The sequence below is a fragment of the Anser anser genome (assembly GCF_964211835.1).
Source record: "Anser anser genome assembly, chromosome: 12".
In the NCBI taxonomy this organism is placed as follows: Eukaryota; Metazoa; Chordata; class Aves; order Anseriformes; family Anatidae; genus Anser; species Anser anser.
Window position 1 is genome coordinate 22,900,578 of NC_139733.1, and position 19,457 is coordinate 22,920,034.

Here is a 19,457-nt window from a genome sequence, read left to right on the forward strand (position 1 = left end):
CTCCTCTGTTGTGCCAGGCAGGGTCTCCAAAGAGCCCTTGAATGTGTTGCATGCATTGAAATGGGCTCTGGTGTCTTCAGTCACAGGGAAACCAAATATTTGCATTCATTTTTACTGTGTCTACTCTACCACCTCATTAGTTATTCTTCTCAGATCTATAATATTAAATTTTTAAACCCTGGAGGCATTTTCACATGTTACTTCTCCATAAATACGTAAAGTTGATAGACAATGAAGTGTTCTGTTTCTTAAAAACAGGATATTTTAATAATCTTTTCATATTGTTTGTATTCATCCCTGAGGGTTTCTGACAGAGAAACTAAAAGTCTACCAACAGTACACAGAAATAAAAACTTTCCAAGTTTTTTTTTTTATTTAAAAATATTTTGCTCCTACATTATACATTAAGCCTATTGGACATAATGGGGTTGGCTTTTGGAAACAAGTGACAATAACAAAGGGGCAGGGTTCATGTACAGAAAGTCAGTTAGGTAACAGCTACAAATATCAGCACAGTTAATGCATCTGCAAAATGCATGTTCATCCAGCCTGCAGATAGCTTATTCATGGATTATATTAGCCTATTGCCTAAAAGTTGGCTTGTTGCATTCTGCACTTGTAGTCACACAGACTGCATGATTACTAGAGTGTGTGAGGCGTAAATTATATTTTGCCTATATATATAATTGCACTCATTCTTCAAGAGCTCCTACCGTACGAGCAGTTACATATTTTGAGGTCCATAAGTTGCACGTTATTTGCCAGAAAGGGCGAAAACACTCAGCCAAAAATAGGTACTGTACTTGGCATTAAGGGAGAGGCAGAGCAAAGTGTCCTAGAATAGCAGTTCCAATGTCAATAGCAAACGTTTCCTGCATGCTCTGTGACCACTCATAAAGGTTCAGGCTTGTACTTACCTTTTTCAATCCCGTTCATCCATCCCTAATTACCATCTGTATTTGCCATCTGCTTAGCCCTGTAAGGAGGAAGAGTAAAAGGCTGGTTAAGAGCACAGAGCAAAGTCCCACCCTCCTGTACCGTAATTCTCATACTGTCCTTCTCAATAATCCTCAAACCTATCCCATTAAGTGTTGCTCTCTGTGTGAAGCAGTTTTCCAGAACTCAACATCTCTCCTTTCAAACCAATTCCATTTCTGTTTCATCCAGTGAGAAGCATCCATTGGAATCTGTTACTTATAGGAAATAAGTAATCCTTAGGTATTAGCACTTCTTTGCTTAGCGAGGCTGTTATCCATACGGATTGTCTGTCTTTCTTGCATTTATGCTGCTGTATGTTGTTTTGCTTTTCTTTCTGTTGTTGTAGTAATTTCATTTGGCTATGAATCCAAGAGAACTGGAAACAGACATTTTAATGTTATTCTTTTATCATCCAGCAATGAACATCTGCTTCCTAAAATTTAGTAATGGATTTCTTTGAATGAATACATAAAATAAATGAAATAAGAAGCTTTGATTTCCCCTATAAATTGATGGAAACAAACTAAATTAGCAGAATGGAACTCAATTTGCCCTAAAGGAAGATATCTTGAGCAGTATCCCAGCCTAGCAGGCTCCTTTTTCCATAGTGGTGTGCAGCAGTGCTGCCGCCAGCCCCTGCGGCTCACCGGCTCCAAGGCAAGGCACCACTCAAGTGCCAGCCTCGTTCCCACTGGGGCTGGTGAGAGCTTCTATACTAAGGATGAATAAAGGGGTTGTCCTTATTTTACTCCTCAAGAGAATTATCCTTTTGCTTCTTCCTTTTGTGTTAAATAGGATTTGTAATATGTTAGAAACAGACGCCTAACAAACAAAGGGAAGTACTGCAGCTTTCCTTCCTAGAGAACACCAAAACTTAATATTAAATAGGTGATGCTGCTAGCCTCTTCTTATGCTTCATAGAAAAATGCAAGGCTAATAGGGCAGGAAAAGCTAAATTGCATTGAAAATTAATGTGCCAGCATGTTAAATTGTATATGGTGCACTTTGGATTATCAGATTTTTGACATCTGTAAAGTTATTGGCCACATAAGTCATAAACTGAAATGGTCATTTTGCAGAAAAAGATGTTTTTTGAGTAGCACTTCTCCAGCCATGACTCTTTGATGCAAATCACAGATGTGAAATGCAGGTATGTTGGCGCATTTACACCTACCTACACATGTGCCATTTGAAGTTCCTGCTTTCCATAAGAGTGGGTATACCCCAGAAGCATCCAGCTCTGCAGTTTGACACACACACTTTCTTGTAGCGTCAGGCTCCAGACATGCAGTTATTTGTCTTGATGCTTGATGTCACTCGTGGGACAAAATTTTCTTTGCCATAGTCCCATGGGGTGATTTAGGAAATCATTACATCAACTTAATTCATTCCTCTTAAGTCAGTCTTAATATAGCCCAATTGTGTGTGATGTAATTATGCTGAAAGGATAAAGTTGCATCTTATTTGCATAATTGCAGTAGACAGTGAGCCAGAGGAAGTGCAAACTTAAATAGTAATCACTTTGTAGAAACTTGTGTTTGAAACTAGCTCCCCAGCCAACTTCAACCAAGTATCAACTAGGTTTAAAGGCTTTCCAAGGTATTCAGGTGAAAAAGCAGAGTGTACGTGCTTTTGGAACAACTGTTGCAGGTGAATATTATATCTTGGTTATTGTTACTTTGAACTCTTCCCCCCAGAAAAACGTTTAATGGTGTGTCCTCGTGCTCACATATTACTAAAACATCAGCCCAATCCAGAAGCTCAGCATACGCTCAGAGGAAGAAGCACAGCGTGTTGCATTGCAGTAGTGCAAGTAGCAGTGCTTGTGTTTCTGAGAGTTTGCAGCCATCCTTCTTGCTCGAATAGTCTTTTTCTAGAGTATCGCCTTGTAACATTTCTGTGAAAAGGTGTAATGTAAGCACAGACCAAATATTAGTGTTGGAATGTGAGAAAAAATAGCTTAAACAAAAGACGTTTTTTCTCACTAAAATTTGGATAGGATGTGTTATTATTATGTTCATTTTACAATGATACAGAAATGATGAACAACTGTGGCTCTGCATGCATCTGACATTCGATAAAACAACAACACAACAGAAAAAAAAAATCTGCAGAACATCTTTCTTCAAAAAGCATTTGGTGCAGTTTTACCTACTGCCGCTTTGTTCCTCAGAAACCCGCATTCTTCTGCATTCAGCTGAACAGAGGTGTAAGTGTTGCACATGGGGGAGATTCCTCTATCAGTTGGCGCTGAAGGACAGAAAGGGTGCCCTGCTAATCTCAGGAAGGGCGCAATACCACAAAGAGGAGAAACTGTGAGCTACAGGAAGAGTTTGGGCACCAAAAGCTGGCTATTTTGAAGCAATGTTGCAATCAGGATAATGGTGAAAATGGGAGATGTTGAGGCAGGTATAACAATCCCCCAAAATTTCAAGTGCTACAGGGAAAGTGGAAGCACGGTGGAAAATGAGACGAAAGGCTGAGATTTCAAGAAACAAGTGTTTTGTTCTCACAGTTCAGCTGAGCTACTTGCTTTCAGAATAGCAAATTATTGTATTGGTTTTCTTCTCTCTAGGCAGTGATGGTCTAAGAGAAAGTTGTTCATTTGTCCCATTTTTCATTCAAAGTCCCAGAAGCATTTTTGACCATTCAAACCAGCAAGGAGCAAGCAATGGAAACACTCCCTGCATTCCCGCAGATCGCACATCATCAGTGGAGTTCTCCAAGTGATGAACTGCAACCCTATTTCTTTGTAGATGTAAATGAACTTCTTCTACGCAAATCTTTTTTAATCACAAAGTGACCTTTCGGTATTCTGCTGCCAGTTTACTTCTTCATTTTTCAGCAAATGTAATAAACTTCAGAGCATTTCCTCTTCTTGTTATCACCGCTATACCAAAATCTAATTATACTTTTTAACTGCCTGGGGTAGCTGCCTTTATTACGCCGCATACGTATATATGAGAGATATCTGGATGACCCTCTGATTAAAGATGATAATACTACTGGTCCAGACATCAATTAAAGTTCTCCCTAGCAGGCAGCCTCAAAGTCAGGAGTTCCTAAATTCTGTCCCTGGAGCAAAAGTAGTTCTTTCTGGCAGTGATAAGAAAGTATCTGCGCCATGAGGGAAGGAAAAGCCTCATCCTTTTGGAGTAGATTTGTGCAGTATTTGCTGAATTAAATACGGAAAGCTTTTAGATAATGCATCCACAGACAGCAATTTAAGTCCTAGGACTCGACTAATGAAGATGGTCTTGGAGTGCGGAATGATGGTCTTTCTTCTCCTCCCTTTTTTCTTTCTCATCTTTTCTTCAAGCCAGAGCAATATCCACATTTCAGATTTTGAATTTGCTTCCGTCAATCTTTAATACCTATCAAGATTAAAACTGGCTCATTAGAGCTCTTGAGGAGTATGGCAGTGGAGAGCAGGCAGAACAAGTATAACATGAAAATTTGGGATCTTGGTTCAACATTTGGAAGTTATTTCTGTGGCTATATATATGTATATAATGTTAATTATTTTGGAAGTCTAGCAAAATTATTTGCCCGCAGTGAAAAAATATCCTTTATGGTTTCAGGTGAGAATTTGATGAAACTTAACAATGAGATTCAACTAGATTTAAGGCAAAAGATTCAGTTCCAGCAAGCTGGAACTGCGAGCAAGATGTGCTGAAGGTTTGCAGTCTCATGAAATGCTCATCTAACAGGTTAATGGATGGCTCAAATTCAGCACAAGAAAGTGCATAGCTATTTAAAAAAACAGAAGTATTGCAAATGCTGTAAATCAACATAACTGTCCTTGAATTTTTCAGTTGCTTGTCTTCCGAATAGATAGTGAACCATGGTTTTAATGGTTTTGTTTTTATTTCCAGCAGGAGCTGGTTTCCTTTTTTTTTTTTTTTGGGGGGGGGGGGGGGACAGGATTATACCTGGGGGAGAAAAAATAAAAATAGGATGAAATCATCTCTCACTGTTTAGTGGCTTTCAATTATTTTACCTTCACATCCCCAGTCTAGCAAAATAAGAGAGCTCAAGGTTCATTTGTTCATTTGTTTGTCCTGTGTTACAGACAGTATTAAGTTTTATCCAGCATTAATAAATAGGGGCCCGATATTCTTTACCTAGCTGCCTTTACCCCATATGCTTGTGTGGGAGAGATGTGCTTGCTTTGTGCAGTGTTTATTCAACTCCTCTCTGAACAGTGCAGAAAACTGTCCTCTTACTTCTCATAAGTGTTTGTAAAATAATCAGGTTTTGATTTTTTTTCCTGCTTGGTACAGAGCCTTTTACAGCACTCCGTTCTCAAGCTTTTTCTCTGTGCCCCTGGGGCAGAGCTCTCAGGAGGGTGAGGGAGATGGCGAGCCCCGGCCTTGGGGGTTTGCTCCATCCATGTGGGGCCGCCTGCGCGGGGGGATTTCTGCGGGCTCCGGGGGGCAGAGGCCATGAGCTGGAAAAGCCAGGAGGAAACGGGGACACAAATCATAAGGGACAAGTCATAAGAGGAGTAGCATGGACTGTCTCTCCTTAATTTACTCTTCCCATTGCCTCCCCTGCATTTTCCTCCCCTGGTCTGTTCTACTTTCTGTGCAGCTGGAAAGCCTCAGGGACTGGGTCTCCCTTGGTGCCTCGGGGCTGGTGGCTCGAGAGCAGCAGAGTGACTCCGTTTTGGCCACGTTTGTTTATTTGCATTTCTTACTTGTGAGTAAATTGCATTTACCAGCTTTGGAATTAAAATGCTAGGGGTGCTGTGTGTTCGTATTAATTGACTAAGCAAATACAGAGACGTGTCATCTGTTAAGGTAAGTTTCTTTCTTCACCCAGTACACTTTATCACAAAGATACTTTCAAGTGGCACTTATAACCCTCCTAGAAAACCTCTTAGCTGGCCAAGTGCAGCTGAAGGAAGAATTTGCCTTTTGTTCTTCTATATCAATCACACAGTGTTTTTAAAGTCATTTGGTCCGCAAACTTGTTGAGAGTGCATCTTTCCCAGCGCTAATGAAGCCATTAATTGAATTTAAATTAGCACCGTGGTTACCTGGGAGTCCAAGCCACATGCAGCTGTGAAGAGTTTATTGCATATCGATTCGCGCGTGTTGGGAAAGTCACTCAAGGAGGTAAGATCAGCTTTGATTCCTCCCAGCTAAGAGCTGAGTCTCGTTGCCTGTTGCCCATGTACGCACTGACCCGTGGCGCAGGGTGCGGCGTGCCAGGACAGATGGCTGGACGGACGTGTGCCACGGGCTGGGCTGAGCACTGCTCGAGTGAGCACCCTTCAGCCAGGATGCTCTGTACACCGGGCGTCACGCCGCGCGTTTCTTGTCCGCTCCTTCGTGGTCTGCAACTTTGAAGCTCCACTATAAAAGGAGGGATGCAATTAAACGTTGGCTTACATCCCGTCGGAGGGCGATGGCCAGGCTCCTGGGATGGGTAGGTGAGGTGCTGCCGCGGGTCAGCCAGGCAGGGCTTGCTCCCTGGCTGTAGGCAGGAATTGTGCATTCACTGTGCAGGAGCAGTAGCACTGCAGTGCTCAACTTTGAAGGGTTGAAACGAAGGCCTTGGGGAGAAGTTTGTCAGGTTCAAAGAGACAGTAGCTTAAGGGCAGCGTTTTTTGTTAATATTCAGATATAGAAAAGAAACGGTTTCTATAAAGTTTCAAATTAAATTTTTTTTTTTGGCAGTTTCCTTTTAAATTAAGGAAGCTTTCTTCTGTGAAGGTATCTTTTTTTCTCTCTTTTGTTTCATGTTCCCTATAAGTGCTAGTCACTGAGAAATGTGGCCTCAGCAGCAGTCTTTGTGCTGCTGCAGTCTCAAAGGAAGAGCCCCATGGCCCTCCAAACCCATGCTCCCTTAAGGGAATGTGTTTGAAAAAAACATGTTCTGTTGCAAGTCAAAATGTAAACTTCTACACCATCTTAGTGCAATATTTTGCTAAAGTCTGGCTGTTGGGTGCTGGTCAGTGATCGAGGCTCGTTTTGGTTTTCTGAGGCAGTTTGAAGTTGGGACCAGCCACTGCTTGGTGCAGGACACAGCTCACAACCACATCAGCACCAGCAAGACATTTCATCTCAGAGTTTGATGCAGCACCCTTTCAAAGGGTGTTGCTGCTTCAGAGTAAAGGTCTAATTGGACTGTAAAGAACTGCCATGCAATAAAGATTTGGGGACCTTCTCTTTGGCCCCTTGCAATGAGCTTAACTGCCTGCCTAGCCTACAGCAGACCTGAGCTGCTGATAATCAGGGCCCTTCTGTACCCGTGCCAGCTGTTACTCATCCTGGGGATGTGCGTGCCTCTGCCTCTATTTCTGTATTTTGTGCATTCCTCCCAGGGCTTATGTTGGCATTTTCCCTTTGATGTTCGTGTTTAACTGTTATTTCAGGACACTGGAGATTGTGTGGGTGGTTGTGCTGAGAGATGTGCACACACGCCAGAGCGGCTGACACTGTGAGAAGACATGACTGGTAGGATAAAACCACTTAGCTGTGATCACTGTTCAGATCCGCAGTCAGTGGTCGTCGTTTTGAAGTAACCTGAACTGCATCTCCTGGAGACCAGTTTTCCTCTCACTGACCTGACACTGAAGCTGCCTGTGGGACACATCTGGGCAGAATATTTCCACCCAGAAAGCAAGAATTTTGTTTTCAGGAAGCCTGCTGTCATCGTGTGCCAGCCCCTGATCTCCATGTGCTCCGCCAGAGACCTCCTAGCGTCCCTCGGAGGGGCTGCTCTGCACGGCAGGCATTCGGGGGGCTTTGCTGTTAGGGAGGTCTCTCGGGGAAGTGCTTCACCCTCCGCACAGCCGACAGCCGCGGGCTGCTTCCCAGCAGCTTTGCAAGGAAGCAGAGCCAAGGGCAGCTGAGGCTGGCAACCCAGGTCTCCATCCTTGTGCGGGGCGTTCAGCAGCACGGGGGCAGCACACAGCCAGCACACAAAGGTGGCAAATGCCTGCTTCCTGCCCCTCTGCTCCCCCAGTGTATCATTAGGAAATCCTAGTGTTTCCTAGTCTTGCTAGTCGTTACTTCTGTGCAGAGTTTCAAGACTCATTTGTTTGATAGGAATTCATTTTCTGTCTGATAGTAAAACTGGCAGGATTTCCAGGATCTATAACACATATAGAAAGACTTAGTAGCCAGAAGTTCCTCTCTTTCTTTGTCCCTGGGGAAGGCTGTTAGGTAATGCCAAAAGGTAAAGAGCAATCCTGAAGGTGTGCAAAAGGCTTTTCTCATGATCTAAAAGCAAATCTCATGATCTGAAAGCTAGGCAAGGATTCGGTAGGCATCGCTCCCTGTCAGTCGCTGCGGGAAGAGGTCTCCTTTCGTATGCAGTGAAGTTCTCTGGGTCTGGCAATGAGCGATGCTCAATTAGACCTTTTTTATTGGCACTTGATTTGCAGGGAGGAAGAATCCCAGCATGGCTTGGCTGAGCCATTTGAAAGCACTTCAGAAACACTGAAGTACCTCTGGCTGATCTGAATTTTCAGGAGCACCTTTGTGCGGCGGCACGCTGCGGGGGTGGCCGAGCTCGGGGATCTCACCGGACCCGACACGAGCGAGCTCCTCCTGGGCTGCTGAAGCAGAGCTGGCTCACGGGGAAGTCTAAAGAGGGATGTTTTACTCTGTCATTCTCTTTAGGCACAGAAACCCAAGTCAAGAAAAGATTTTACCACCTTCTCCCACTCCCTTCGAGCAGTACTGGCACCAACGCCACGCACAGCGCTCGTGTTGTGTTTGCCTCTGTGACTCAGTAAAGCCAATGCAGGGAGCTGGGATGGTGCCACAGCAGCGTGCGAGGAGCACGAGCCTCATTGCTGCAACAGAGGAGCAGGAAAGGTTAACACTTGTTTCTACTTCACAGGAAATATATTAGAGTATTCATTTCGCCATTCATATTTAACATATTTTTCAAGTAAAGAAAGAATAGCAAGGGCTTTCTGAAATAAACTGTTTCTGTTTTAGGTAAAAATAGCCACGAATGTTCCCAAGTATCTAGTTTCAAAAATACCATTCTGCAGGAGGGCTGGGAACTACAGGCTGTTCTTAATGGAACAGAGCATTTTTCATCCCTGATGTACTGCCTTGGCAGAGTGGGAGGGAGTTTAATACAGTATGTAGCATTTCCAGTGCAGCGCCTGGTGGACTGCCCATCGGTGTTGCAGAGCAGGCAATCAGGAGCGACACTTGTTTGATCGGTAGGACCGGCTGTTTCTCTTCGTGTTTGTTCCCATGTGTGATGAATTTGGGCTCAAGAAATAGCTCTGAGTGAGGACTTCGGGATTAGGCCCATGGACCTGGCTGACTTTATTTTCCCTCAAAATTATTGCAGTGTTTTAATTTAGGAAGCTTCAGACACAGAAATTGGGGGCAGCGCAACACAGAATACAAATACAATCTGCTCGTGCCATAAGGTGATGGGAGAAATAAAAGGTTCAGTCATCAGTCTTTTCTACAAGGGTTATTTTTTGCAACAAAAAATTAAAATAACATTAATACAGTAGAAACTAAAACGAAAGAAACAAATCCCTCTGCCATCTGCTAAGCCAACAGCAGCGCAGCCCGGTGGAGGAGCGTCTGTGCAGGGAGGGGAAGCAGCGGCGGGGGAGAGCTCCCGCCCTGCCTGGCACCAGGCGAGAGGGGTGCCTGGGGGAGCTGGGACGCACTGAGCATCCCCTGCCAGTGGGATGCCGTGCGTTCAGCAGGCTTGTTTTGGTGTTTGTTGGGCCCCGTTTCATTGCATCAGCCTGTGCTGTTCGTGCCTTTTTGCTGCCTGGCAGGTACGAGGGCAAGCGTGTGCTCAGCACTCCTCGCATCTGCTCCCTTAGCAAACTGCACGTGTTTTACCTGAAGTGTCTGTTAAATTCTCACGGGTAATTCACTTGCATATTACATCCTCTCCCAGGATAACTTGGAGTCTAGTATATGTACGGTAACACATTATTTCTATTCTGCTAAGTTTAGATTCATATTTAACATTTCTTTATCTTTTGTTATCAGCTGTTCCATTATCCTTTACAAATGGTAATAAGTATAAACCTGTTTAATATTTCTTTTCCTCTTTGGGTTCAGTTCTTCCTCTCTTTGAAAGATATTGGAAGCAAAAGTTCCTAAATTCTCACAAGAAATTTTTTTCCTATGCCATTTCTGACTCCGTAACTACAGCCCAAAGCGATTCTCTCTGTAGGCCACGTAAAATTAGTCTCTGCCATGTTCTATGACTCAATTATTGTTGCTCTTTATTAGCAAGACTGAAAAGAAATACTACTTCACAATCTCTCAAGCAAAGCAAAAATAAAAAAGTTTGAGCCTTTTATTAGAGTAAAATGCAAATATGGCATTCATGTTTGCAAGTGACAAATAAATCTGCTCAGATTATATATTAAAAATATATTCACTGTACGTCTTACATGGTTATTAGCATCTGTCCTTTCCTGCATGAGCAGATATTTGCTGCCGTCCTGGTTCTTGCTGTGGGGATCTGGAGCATCCTGGAAAAGATCTCTGGGGGCTGCAGCTCCGCTGCGGCTGGGGCTCTGCGCACAGACCCCAGCTGATGTGAGCAGTGTGCTCGGGAAGCAGGCTGAGCTCTGCTGGGCAAGATGGGCTCAGACAGAAAGATAAAAGTGCTAATTTTGGGAAGTGGACGGAGGTCCGAAAGGTGGTTTCTTTTTGTTTGGTTGGTTGTTCTTTTTTCCTTCTGGTTTGCGTTGGCAGTGCTTGAATGAGTATAGGCTTTTGAAAGTAATAGTTTAGGAAATAATACACATAATTTCCCTAAAGACAATACAGTGAATGCTAAAGTGCTCACTTCGCTCATGCGGGGTTTGCAGATCTGCTTTGGGACTGTTTTCATTTTGTTGGCTGTGTGATAGCACTCCAATATCCAAACGAAATGGAAAATTATTTAGAAAAAAAATTCTGTGTGATTACATCTTCTGGCTTTTAGAATAACAAAACTAGAGTCAGTACATGAATGATCTCCTCCTGGTAGGGACAGGTCTTGATCTCCTGGTAAGGAAAGATAAATACAGACATTTTGTTTCACAGCTGAAATATAACTATAGGATGGTGACCTGTGTGTTTGCAAGTACAGGTGTTCATTCCTCTGTGCACTTTAAGGTCATACTGCACTGAAAGTGTAGTTCAGTCATTTTTTCAATTACATGATGTGGTTCATCTGGAAATTAACCCGTTTCCTTACATTAACACAGCTGTACTGCAAGCAACACGCTCCTGTTTGCCTCTGGGGCTGCTGCTGCACATCTGAAAGGTGATGACGTGGTGGTGGGAAAGACCGGCTCACCAAGGCATGGAGAGCTGCTGCCTTGGGCTGTCACCCTCTTTCTGGCCGCTTTCAAACCACTAATAAAGTCAGGGGAGAGAAGGAAAGAGGCCTGGGAAGGGAAAGCACAGGCTCTGTCTCTGAAGTGATCATTGACTCCCATACTGCTCCAAGCTCTGCTTGTACGTCAGCAGCAGCTCGTTGCATGTGGTGCAGATACTTCTCACCTGCCCAAAAGTAATTGCATTAGAATTTGTAAGAATGAAGCATGAAGCAAGTGAGTGGCCTCAAATTGATTATTACTACTGGAAAGAGAATGGTGTAATTGCTTGTGAATAATGATTAAACCTAATTAGAGTCAGCATTTTGCTGTTACACTGATAATACCCACCTGTAGTGCCTACCCTTCAGTATATTCTCCAGGGGTTCAGCTCTTGGCTTGTAGTGCTCATGGGTCTGGGATGGTTACAGCCCAGTGCTGTGAGGAAAATCACTGGTGTATAGTGAGAAGATGTTGAAATTTTATTTTTTTTGTCATGTTGGTATCAGAAGTAATGCACGGACATCTGTGTTAAGGGAACAAAGTCCCAGAGGTGGCTGTGGGGTGGCTGCTGGAAGCAGAAGGCTTGAGTGCCCATGGCTCTTTCCGTGCAGGGACAGCAACAAGTGCTCAAAGTCACTTCTACAATCCTCCAGCTGCAACAAATTGTTAAAGTAAGTAGTGAAATAGACTCTTCACAAAGCTGAGGGTTTGTTTTTTGTTTTGTTTGCTTGTTTTTCTTTTCCCTGGGGATTTACTGGTTTTACTTGGTTAAACTTGGTTTACTTGGTTAAAAATAGGAAGAAACGAAGCCAGGTTGGTTGGGAGCACATGTCTGTGCCTGGCTGATGGGGTGGATTTGTCGCTAAAGCGGATGGCACCCAGCTTGGAGGGGATCCTGGCAGCACTGCTACACGGACGGGGATGTGAGGCAGGGCGTCCCAGAGAGGGAGCTCTGCCGTAGCGTTAGCTGAGTGAAGAGTGCTGTATTTCAGGTGTTTATGTTCTTTCTTGTACTCTAACAAAGTTTGAATTAGGCAGCTTACTTGCGCAGGGCCAAGTGCAGAGTCTAATACCACAACTTCGATTTGTAGAATTAAATTGGTGTGCTTTTAAAGATAAAAATAAAAAAACTAAATCACACCTGAACTCAATCTCCCTGGAATTCAGATGATGTTTTTAGCTTTGGCAATGGTTTACAAATGCTGATGTGTCAATCCCCAAGGAGAGAATACTTGTCTCAAGTATTGCCACTTGAAATTTTGGGAAGCCACACAGATGTTCATCTCCTCATTATGGAAATAATGTATTTGGTATGAAGAGAGGGGAATACAAATTATCTTGCAACTCGAGAGCCGTTTAAAAGTTTCCTTATGTTCAGACTGCCTTATTTATCTCTGCCAAGGCAGAGATCTGTCTGCTGTGCAGGTTCCCCCTGGCTGCAGGCTGTGCCCACGTCCGGCAGCTCTGCTCTCGCTGACGCTCAGCGCTGGGTCGCTGAGGGACGAGGGCCTTTGGTGGCCCTGTGCCGGCCAGAGGAGGTACTGCTGGATGTGTCTTCGCAGAAAGTCTGTGTGGCTCAAAAGAGACGAGGCTCGGGTTTCCGAGTGCAACCTGTCGGTTTCTTATCAGTGAAATGCGCAGACCGTAGCCAAGCCCTGGTGGAGGGCGCTTGCCGGGTAGCCATCACCCCTCCGTGTGTGCAGCCAGAACCCAAACCTGGCTGCTGAACCTAGGGGTGGGGTGGTCCTGTGAGAGGAGAGGGGGGAAAGCAGCAGAGGTGATCAAAGGATGAGGAATGGGCGCCTAGAGGATGTTCTGCTCCTGGAATATTTAAATCAAAGTGGAAAGTCTCTCTCTTTTCCCTGAAATATGTTCGGTGTCTCCATTACAAGTGACTGGGGGCGATGCAGTTGTTTCTGTGTGGGCCTGCGCGGTCTCGAGGGTGGCGAGGCTGGGCTGCGTGATCGCACCAAGTCCCCGGGCTGCAGAAACCTGAATTGTTTTTGTTCGTCTTTTTACGTGTCAGGCTGAGCGCTTGGTTTTGATAGCACCTTGTAGTTTGACATGATGAATGCGCACAGCTGGAGTGAATGCTGGAACTGTGTGTTAGCAGCATCGGCTGAGGGGGCGGGAGGGAGGGAGGGAGGCAATAGTTGTTACACTGCACTGTCCCCCTCTTGGTGTGCTCTAGCTGCATGGCAGTATTAAAACCTTCCTACAGTTAAGAAGTCATTCGTCAAAAATAAGCAAATCTTTTTTCTTTCTGAAGACTTTTCAAAAAAAAAAAAAAAAAGGGGGTGGTGGTGAAGGGGAGGAAGGAGAGTATATAGTGGAGATGTCAAGTAATATTTGGGGGGGGGATTATTATCTCAAGGGGAACTTGAAAATAAGACTGCTAGCGTATATAGTAGTTTAAAACAAGACTTGGTGGTTATGTACAGCCAGTTGTTCTCCATCTCTTGGCTGCTCAGCATAGGTGAGCGCCGCTGGGGCTGCTCGCAGTTGCAAATGCTGCCACGTATGCTGTGTAAATAGTGTTTCTGTGGGAAAAATGTATCGTGTTAAACAGCAATCTGAAGGAATGTTGTTACTTTCACCCAACCAGTGTTACCATGTCAACAGTTTTTTTTTTTTTTTTTGAACAAAGCAGCCCTCAGTGTCTGGTTTGTGTGTGTGAGTACAGCTCTGTGTGCACACGTGTGTTTGAGGACACACGGATATGTTGCATGTGGGGTGACTGTCCTTGTGGATACGATGACACCAGCTACACACACACACATACAGAGAGCAGACCCTGTGTGGGGGAGGAACCGCAGGCGGTGCAGGTGAGCAATGCCTGACAGCCGGGAAGCGCTGGGGCAAGGCCTCGCCTGAGCAGAGGCCCGGCCATGCTGGGGGCACCTCAGCCCCATCGGCACCGCTCATGCCCCACCGTGGGCAGGAGAGGACGGGCTGTTTGTTTGTGATCCCGTTTTGCTTGCTGGGAAGGTGCCTCCAGGACAGTGGAAACTGGCCCTTGTGCAGCATCGCTGCCAGGCCTGTGCCCCCCCCCCAAGCAGGCCCCGTGCTCACCATGCATGAGCTGACTTTCATGTCTTGTCGTTAATTTTAACCTGCTGGTTGTGTTTAAGGGTTACTCTGGTTGCTGCATCACAGTGTGGAAGGATGCATGAATTTTTATCCATATTTTAAATTATGCAAGCAGATGACTTGAGTTTAAATGCTTTTAAGGATAGCATTTTGTCTGCTGCTGCTATCAAAGGTGAGAAAAGCACTCTCACATGTTCTGCATTTAGACCTTCTGTATCTCTCTGATTTCACTGCTCTACGTTATTAAAACGAAACGGGCCGTCTGCGGAGCGGCTTCTCGCGTTTGGTGGAAAGGGGTGGGAAGGAGGAACCCAGAAAAGTGCTGGGAAGAACACATCGGTGCAGACAAGGGAGTTTAGTTAGGCACCTAATTGCAAATGAAAAATTGAAATAACAGCTTAGACTTTAGGGGTAACTATTAGTACTAGGAGAATAGGATCTGCTTTGGGATCTGCATGGGATCTCCCCCATGGCCAGACTCAGCACTGCTTTGCCCCGTGCCCTGGCTGAGCCCCTGCTTCACTCCACTGGAGTTCTGCTGCTTCCAGAGGAGATCGGTGCAAAAGCTGATCTACCTTCCAGCAGCAGGAAGCAACAGATAATTTCAAGAAGACTGGGTATGAAGGTGAGAGGAGAAGGTGGCTATTAACTCATTGCCTTGTGACACATTTTTTTTTTTTTTAAAAAAAGGCATTTTAACTAATCTTCAGGTGTGAGGAAAAGAGTACTTCCAGGATAAGGTCCTTGCAAGACAAATATCTCATTTCCAATAAATGGGCAGCAAGATACGGTGAATTACTGGGAGGCATTCAGCTTTTGGATGTATTCTTAAAGCTGTTAGGTTTGGCCTGAATCTGATGATAGTCTTTACAGCAGGCACAGATCCTCACTAGCAAGAGAGGGCTTATGTGACTCTGCACATTGCACTTCATAAAAAGAATTATTCATTCCAGCAGCAGGAGTCATTTGAATAAGAAGTGGAGTATTCAGCTGAAAGGAGAGCACAGTGTACATAAAGCAGCCTGGGTGACTTATACGGGTGTCAACTTAGAATGTCCCTCTGTGGCTTAAAATGCAAAAATCTTGTGCATTATGAAGCCTGCAGTTGTCTGGGGGAAGAGAGCACAAGCCTTCTTCATCTTCTGCCCTGTAACAACTCTCTCAATGCTCTGAGGCATGGATTTGGTCTTTTTCTTCTTATAAAGAAAACAGTGGTTCCTTTGGGTTAAAACATCAGTCTCCTGCTCTGGTAAGGGGATGTGCCATCCTGAGGACCACTGAAGCAAGAGATGGGGATCAGCTCTCTATTGTGTGCGTGTCCAGTGCCTGCTGCAACAGGAAAAGTCACGTTCTCAGCTGATATGCCAATAAAAATAACAATAGAAGAAATAAGTTTAGCATTTTCTACTAACTCTTACATTGGTATAAATGGGAGCTCTGTGACAGTAAGAAGTGCCTGGAGGCCACAAACTGTAGAATAATGAATAATAATATACTTGTGTATTAACCTTCCTACTACAGTGATGTCTAGACACCACCTGGGTCATGATCTCATTGTCATGGCAGCTGTATAATTTTATAAAAGTGATAACAATGATACTTAGCCAATATACATCTACTTCCATAATAGAGGCTTTATAGCTTAAACTCCTAGCTTTGCCCTAAGGATGGCAAGCTGAATTTCCTTTGTCCATGATGTATATATAGTGTTTAAAAAAAAAAAGTCGAACATGACATTAACTAAAATACCCCTTTTCACTGTTTCTATCAGCAACTATTAAAAAGTAAAGCAAATGCAAAGAATTTTTGTCATGAAGGAAGTTAAAAAATTCACTATGCTACATCCTTTTATTGAGGAAGTCAGGAAAATATCTGTAAACTCAACAGTTCCATAACAGTACATAGTATGTATCTTGGGCAATGTAATAAAATCTGAAAAAAGACTGGCTGCCTTAAAAATTGATCTTATCATTCCATGTCTAATGCTTTTAGTCCAGATTTAATGTTGGTAAATTAAACTATTTTGGCTTGAAGGCTAAAGAAATCAGAAAATTGAGTAGCTGCTTTCAAGTCACTTGGCATCAGTAACCATAGAAAGTGGTGATTTACTATCTGGGTAAATAAAATCCGTATAGCTGGCCATCATTAATGTGGACATGCTTTGGACAAAATAGAAAAGAATAAAAATATCATAAACTAATGAAAACTGCTCATGAAATTAGGTCAATATGTTGTATTTGCTCACAAGCCACATGGGCTGAGAATGAAAACACTTCGGGCACGAGAGAAATGTGGTAGGTCAAACACTGATTTTATTACTTTCCTTGTTAAATTACAGCCACCAATGGCCCAGCTACTCTCACAATTGCTGCTGATGCATGAAAGCAGTGCTTCACAGCGCATACCAGTGATGGGGCATGGGGCAGTGGCATAGAAGGCTTATTTGGGAATAATATCGGCTTCCTTCATGCCAATCACGCATTGCCATCATGGATCTCCCCCAAAGCAGCCTGCCCAGCAGTCCCTTTTTGTGATATTGGAAACTGCATTTGGCTGCTACTGGTTTCACTGGAGCCAGTCCAGCGTTGGATCCCCCATTTCCATCTCGTCCTAGGGAGCTGCTTGGTTTTGTCTATGCCTCCCCCTTCGCGGTGGGGGCGAGCAGGACTGCTGCGGAGGGGGCACCTCTCCCTGCTGCCCTCTCAGTATGTGCCTGGTGCAGTCCCCACGATGAGTGCCTCGTCTGTGAACCTTTCTCCCCCCTGCCCCTGCATGCAGCTGGCCGTGGAAAACCGCATCAGTCGTCCCGGAGCATGGTTTAGCCTCCAAAGCACGTATAATTCCCTCAGCCATCTCTGCCAGGGAAGCTGAGCATTATGCTTTCAGGCAGAAAATGGGCAGCACGTAGTAACATCAGATGGAAGGAGAGATGAGAGATTAATGTTAGAAATAAATCACTTGGGTTTTCTTGGTGTAAAAAGCAGCCACAAGTCAGCAAGCCTCATTTTCCAGTCGAGAACAAGCCGCGGCTCTCAGCATCGCCAGCTCCTCGGCGCCGTGCCGTCCGCCTTCCTTAGCGGTGCCCTGGTCCTGGAGGACCTCGGGAGCGTTTCTGAGAACTGCTGGGGAGGTTGGATCATTTCCTCGGAAGGCTCCGTGCTGTGCTGCTGTTTTCGTATCGGATTACTAACCGTGAGCAGCACAGAAAAAAACACCCAGATAACACTTGACGTGCGGAGCCTAGTTCCAGTGAGCTGTGGGATGAGCCCCGTGTCTTCCCGTGGGAACTTCTGGTTTTGGTCACTGACGTACTGCTGATGATTCTTGTCCTGATCAATATGTGCTCACGTGGGCCCTGAGGGTTCCTCACCGCACTACGCAGGAGAACACCCGGAGGTGCTCGGGATTTGGGGGCGCTGGGGCCCAGCACAGCTCCAGGTCTCTCTCCCCAGCTGGATGCCCCGGCCATCCCTCAGGCTGCAGACCTGGTCCCTCTCCCCATGGCCCAAATCTTTTAAAAGCTGTTTCTTCACCATGTAATTAATTTATGTATTAATCCCCCAGGGTAGAAAATAAACCCATTAGGTAGTATCATTTTTCTCTGTGCAAGAATAATGATTTAATCAAATCACAGGGATTTAAAGTAATGAGACTTAGTTTCATTTGTAAAATCTCTTAAAATAACTATCTATATCTCTTAGAGGTATTTGCTGAAAAAGTAATTTTCTTAAGTATGATATATGGGCAACATTGGGAAATCACTAAATCTTGCCACACGAGTGTAATACTTGGCCATGTACAAAAGTAAGAAGCGATTATTCATACTTTTTACATTTAAGCATGCAGCTTTCTAGGTTGGGTCATCTAATTCTCTGAGCCCCTGAACCCAAACTCGTGGTTTGCATTCAGCATTGTGCATTTAAGTTGCCTTATTGGCTTCGGTTCAAATAGGTTAAGCTTGAGCACATGCTCGAAGTCTATAGTGGACACGTTTATGTTTCAATTTTCATGGTTTCTGAATCATATTAATTCAAAAAAGTATCTAGAATTAAGCGTGCATTTAAGATGTCCCTCCGATTCTAAACCACCGGCTCTGGTGGGATTGCTTGTGTTCATAGTATGTAGCACTGGGTGCTGGAATAAAGTGCGCAGCCAAAAGAGCGCTCTGAGGGTTCCAGGGCTCTGCTCTGGGGGCTGGGAACGGGGACAAGAGAAGAAATTACCAACAAAACGCAGAGTTTCTAAGACAGCAGTTTTATCATCTGTTTGGTGTATAATATTTATATCATTTATAATTTCTGCTTGAAGAAAGTCAGTCGCGTAATTAGCCAGAGCAAATGTGCTGGCAAAGTGATGCACGAGGTGCTGGAGTGATAAGAGGCAGAAATCCTTCCGACACGGCAGGAGTGGCGGCGTGTGGTCCCGCTGGGTGCAGGGGGCCGTGGGAGGCCCGTGGCCAATGGAAGCTTGGTCTTTGGGTGGAAAAATGCACCAGGAATTGCTTGGTAGCCCAACGGCATTTGAAATGGTTCATATCCAGCAAGCTGAAGAAAATGAAATTAGACTTGGTGTTGACGTGAAAGTTGTCACCATACTTAAATGGAAGAAGCTGTTGATTGCTGTGATGGACAGGAATGAGTTACCGTAGTCCTAGCTATTAAATAAACTCGTGGTAAATAAATCCGTACGTGCTATCTTACAATAATTACATGGCATAGTTCTCTCCCTAGTCCCACCATAACTTTATGATTAGTGTTCAAAATACAATCATAACGAACACAGACTGTTCGTTAATAGAAATGTGAGTCATGAAACTCATCATGGGATTTGTGATGTTTAATTATAATCCATGACAAGGTTGGTTGCAAGGCAGCAATATCGCCACCCTGGCAAATGATCAGCAAAGGCTTTTGGGAACTGAATACTTGGGTTTTGCTTACTTATTAGACATGTATCTAATGGAAAGTTTATAAATAGTAAGATTTTCAAATTATCCTATTTCCTCTTAGAAGATTTTTTTTTCAATTAGGTTTCTTAAAAATTGTATTAGAGTATATCTAGCACAATT

General features: G+C 44.3%; 1 protein-coding gene across 16 annotated transcripts in view; it reads left to right on the forward strand.

Annotated features, from left to right (window-relative positions):
• Nucleotides 1–19,457, forward strand: part of GRM7 (glutamate metabotropic receptor 7) — a 270,139-nt gene that overhangs the window by 145,592 nt on the left and 105,090 nt on the right. The window lies entirely within an intron of this gene.